Source organism: Melanotaenia boesemani, chromosome 10 (assembly GCF_017639745.1).
Source record: "Melanotaenia boesemani isolate fMelBoe1 chromosome 10, fMelBoe1.pri, whole genome shotgun sequence".
NCBI lineage: Eukaryota > Metazoa > Chordata > Actinopteri > Atheriniformes > Melanotaeniidae > Melanotaenia > Melanotaenia boesemani.
This window is the reverse complement of record NC_055691.1, coordinates 10,063,513-10,068,804: the sequence shown is the minus strand read 5'-3', so window position 1 is coordinate 10,068,804 and position 5,292 is coordinate 10,063,513. Positions and strand designations below refer to the sequence as shown.

At 39.7% G+C, this 5,292-nt stretch overlaps 1 protein-coding gene across 1 annotated transcript in view; it reads left to right on the top strand.

Moving 5' to 3' along the window:
* LOC121647505 (NACHT, LRR and PYD domains-containing protein 12-like) overlaps positions 1–5,292 on the top strand; it is a gene marked incomplete at its 3' end in the record, with an annotated part of 791,953 nt that overhangs the window by 641,820 nt on the left and 144,841 nt on the right. The gene's annotated exons all lie outside the window — the stretch shown is intronic.

Below are 5,292 nucleotides of genomic sequence, written 5' to 3'. Positions count from 1 at the left end.
AAACAACAAAAAACATAAACATATGCAAAAGAAAAAAAATAATTATAAAGACAAAACAAAGAAAATATGACCATCAAGACTAAACAAACACAACAAAGACACAAAACAACAGAATAAAACACAAATTTACAGAAACAAAACAGAGACTGAAAAAGCTGTTTTTACTCTGATGTAAGTTGTCAGAGCTCCGGCCCCCGTGGTCATCTAAATAAACAAAGTGAAGCTCCATCCAGCTGACGAATGGCTGATGAACATCAGATTAAAAGACATGTTGCAGGTTTACCGTCGCAGCTCTTTGCTTAAAAAGAAGAAAAAGTCAGTTTCCTGGAACTTTCCTCTAGATTCTCTAAAACATTTATCTGGTGTTTCGCCACCCTAGTTCCAAACCAGTCCGGTGTCTGGGTAAAATGTAAATAAAAATGGAAAAATAAATAAAAATTTTATTCCCAGTAGAAGATAAACATGTCAGATGATGAACCAGAGACGTTTTACCATCTGATGGAAAATATGAGCTGACAGTGAATCTGTTGATGGGAACAGGGTGGTGTTTACCATCGTGTAGCATCCATCCCAACAGCAGGGCTCCGCAGGATGAGAGACCAGCTGCTGAACCGGTCTGCTTGCAGTCCGGGGCCCATTCCTGGTCCTCCACAGTGTCCACTTTCACCCACTGATAGACACGGGGTCATTGGTGGTCTTGACCTTTGTATGTCTACAACCAGTTCTTTGGTTTTTGGTTCCCTTGAAACTCCAGCAACTGGTCTCCTCATTTCCCAGATGTTGCAGCCTGTTGTTAAAGAAGAGGGGATGCTACACGATGCCTAACGTCACCCTGGAACTACTTGTTACAGACTTGTTCACACCATCAGATTCACTATCAGCTTATATTTTCCATCAGTTGGTAAAATGTCTCAGTTTCATCATCTGACATGTTGTTTATCTTCTACTGGGAACAAAATGTATAAATCATTGAATTCTGTTTTTATTTACATTTTACAGAGTCCCAACTTTTTGGGGAGAATTTTCTACAAACTACTGAATAACTGCAGCACTTCATCTCCCTCTGAATTAATCCTGAACTGTCCAGAATGTTTCTTGAACATTTATAGCAAAGCATGATCTTTTTTTAATATAAAGAATTAGGACATAATGTGGTAATAAAGATCTTTTTTCGAGTTTTCTCAGCTTCTAAATGAACTACATTGGAACCAGGTCACAATCTTTAATCCCAGTTTTAGAAAGTGTGAAACAGAAAACTTTCTGAAAGCTGAAAAGATGAAATTCTGCATGAATTTAGGTAGGAAACGTAGCAGAAGCGGCTACTCACATCAGATTTGTAGCTATTTTAACCGACTTTATTATTCATGGCGATAAAAAGCTTCATCCTCCAGAAGGAAATGAAAACCTAACGTTGAGCTTCAGCTGCATGTTTGCTACAGAAGGTAAATCTGTCCCTGAAGGATCTGAAGTATAATTCTGTATTTTCTAACCCTCAGACTTGACAATCTTGTTTTTGAAGGTGAAGGTGCCTCATTTCTGTTTTTGCTGCTTTCCTTTCTCTTCTAAATGTGACTGCAAACCTTCACGCAGGGTTTCTCCAGCTGAGCAACGAGGCCCCAACGACGCTGTGCAATTTATGGTGTGTGACGGTGCAGGAGGTGGCTCACTGTGCAGTCTTTGTTCATGTCGCTTCCAGCCGAGGCTTCCTCTGCTTCACCTGCTCAAGTACCAGAGTCCGGAACCAGAGTCCGGAGCAGAGACGTGGACGGATTGGCCCGTCTTCACGGTTTAACGAGACGAGGAGGTGTGCTGTGAGACAGAAAATATCCAGAAAATGTCTGATTTAGATCTTGCATACGGTGGCCCTGAGAACAAAACACAACAACACAGAAGAAAACAGCTGAACAAAAAGCAGAAAACACAAAAGAAGTAAATATCTTGTGATAATTCTTTCTCATCGCTGTGTTTTCTGAAACGTTCATGTGCTCTTAGGTTGCTGTTGTCACTTCAGGACTTCCGTACTAAATTGAAACTGATTGTGCAGCTTTAAACTCTGTACACGCACGTTTCATTGCCTCCCTGCACGCCTCTGCCTTAATCAGCATCAGGAACTTCTAGAGAAAAAGATCTATTTTAGAGATTTTAGAAGATTTAAATCAAACCAAAACCTGTTCAGTTTTATGGAGATGAAAAAGCTGAATCTGGATCTTACTGCTGCATCGAAGCCTGTTTTATGAAATGATGAACTGCAGCACAAAGGGCCGGCCTGAGCCTTAATATGCATTATATGTAGTGGTCTTCCATCATACTGGTCACTCCATCTGTGGGTTTTGACCTTACTGGAGTAGGTTTTAGTTATGCAGCGTGACGTCTGTGTGTAAGAGAAAACATCAGCAGACACGTTTAGAGTAAACAAGTTAACCAGTTTATTTAGTTTAGTTTTTAAAATTTAGAACAAAAATGTGAACATGTAATCGAAGAAAAAGCTTCAACTGCAAGCAACAACTCACACTGATGCCTGAAAGATTCTGCATCACTCTGCTGCAGCAGGAACTGATTCAGCTAGCATTATTCATGCCAACCATGATTTACAAAGTACAAAACTCAGGTTTTTCAGGTATTAATTATTCAGAAAAAAAAAAAAATTATATATATCTATATATATATATATGTGTGTGTAAACAAAATTAAATGATAATGACAGAAAAATTATATGTATCAAAAATATATAATTTAAAACTGTCTTTCTATTGGTATCTAATAAATATTATGTTTTTATTATCTTAGAATAAACCATTTATATCTACTTTCCGTGGGTCCACATGGCAACTGTCATATTTGTGCCAGTGTTTGCATTACAGTTTCTCAAACAACTCTGTGTGTACCGCTTTGTTTGACAGGAGCTAGAGCACTGTTTAGAATAAGTAATGGGCTCGACACACAGGAGGCGACGTCGCACCTTCTCCATTCATTTCCTATGGAACCTGCGTATTGAGGCGAAAATCGCTGCCCTCCTCCAACCAAGCGACAGGCGACATTCGTGCATGTGAAATGTTGCGCTCATTCATGTAGATGTGCACACGATGCTTGCGACACAAAAAAAAAGGGAAGTGTTCAACTTTTGTCGCTGTTGCCTGGCACTACAGCCTACCAGCGAGGGGCTTCGTGGACTGACCAATGAGAGCAGGCTAGACAGCTCCGTCTGTAAACACTTTGAACATGGAGGAATAGATCATTTTAGCTTAATAAAAGGCAGCCGTGTGGCGCCAGAGTGAATTATTCTAAACTTAGGTTTTAGATTTATCTGGATCAGCCTTGAGGTCCATCAAATGATGATATTCACGATGCTGTTTCCTATTTTGTAAACTTGGATGAACCCAGGGTTGTCTTTCTTTTATACAGTAAACAGCAAGATTTCTGTTAATTTGTGCAAAATCTTCTGATTCTCCATATGTCATACTTAGTCACGTCAGGGACTGGTTTGAAAATGTCAAAATCCCCACCAGTATCATAACCAATCAAATTTCTTAGAGAAAATCGATCTTAGAGCACGATGCACGGTACTGCAGCCCTCGCTGCCGTTTGTCGCATCCCGTGTGTTCGGTTTCAGGAAGGTTGCGATGAGTTTCGCCTGACGCCTGTCATAATTCTTACACACTGGACCTTTAAATTCAAGATACAGTATTTTAACATTTCAAGCACATTCTTGGGACCCTGGTGGCATGGGGCCCCCAAACGGCTGCTTAATTAGTTTATCTTATGCATCTAAATATAAATGAAAAAAAACTTTAGGAACATGTTGCAAATCAGGAGTGACAGATTCATCATACTTTGTATTTTTCTCTATTTATTATTTTCTTTAGGACCCCAAGCGATAGAAATCCAGACGCGTGTTCTGACTAAAAATAATGTTTTCACGTTGGAATTAACGCTGTTAACAAGACCGTATTCATTCATAGATTGGTCAGCTGGAGTTTTTCAGTGAAAACTCAGTTTTGCTGCTTTTTCATGAAAAAGTTCCAGTTCTGGAAATGGAACAAGGAACCAGTAACCTCGAGCCAAGGTGAAACCCCTCAAAACAACTTGCATTTCTAACAGTTTGAGGCCATTTGTCTGTTTCTCTCAAATGTTTTTGTAGCACTGCCCCCGAGTGGCCAAAATACAGAAAAAAAAAATTGCTAATGCAGCTTTAAGATCCAGAGTTTTAACTTCTGGAGACGCGTTTAAAGGGATTTGAGCAGATGAAGTCAGGGAAGTTGCAGCCTGACATGTTTTGTGTTTGATAACCAGTGCCTATTTTCACTTTGTTTTCTGGTGTCGTCACCGTAACCGTCCCCTGATTCATCAGTGGACTTCAGAGTCGCAGAACTTGAAACAACTGCTGGTCTCGTTCAGACGTGTACTCCTGTAGCAAGACGTGACTCGGTGCATCTGAAATGGTTGCCATGGAAACTGCAGTCGACAAAGGATTAATTTTGACAGGGGAGGTGCAATCGAGAAGCAGAAATCATGAAATCCTAACCCTAACCCTGAAACTGGAATGTAAACCAACAAAGACCTTTGTTTTGTACGTGGACTGTTTTTGCCATGGTAACAGACTTGTGTTGGTGAACAGCTCAGTGTAGCTTGGTTCAGGTTGTCCCCTTCTTCACCACACAGGGTCCTTTGTAGCCAACGTTTCACGTTACAGCTGAAACTTTTCATTCACTTTACAATACATTACGATACAAACTTTCCACATAGTACACTAAAAGTATTGTACAGAAACATTACACTATATCAGCAGACGTGAACCGTCATGCATTGCGCTCTATAGCCTTTATAGCACATTGAAGTTGTTTCGTAATTGTGAGTGCCCGAGGATAGATGACGTCATTACCAGGAAAAAACTTGCTTGGCATTCCTGTTGCACTATCTCTGGAAAAAAAATTTATACATCTATGATAGCCCATTTGTTTACTATATACAATTATATGATATAAAACTGGAAAATCTTAAACCACGCAAACACCAGACCATAACCACTGATGAACCACACATTTCACAAACAATGCCGCCCTAACGATGCAATGATTAATATAATATGTAATCTGAAATCTCTGCAAATTACAACCTCTCTGTTCAGAAAAACAAGGCAAAAATTCCTTCAGAAAACGACCTTGGAAGACAACTGCATCACACAACTAGTTCTGAAGCTGAATGAGCTTGCTAACATGCTAAAGCTAACTAGCAGTAGCATTATCGACTGTCCCTTTAAAAAACTGAATATTGAGGTATTTAGAACACAAGTAG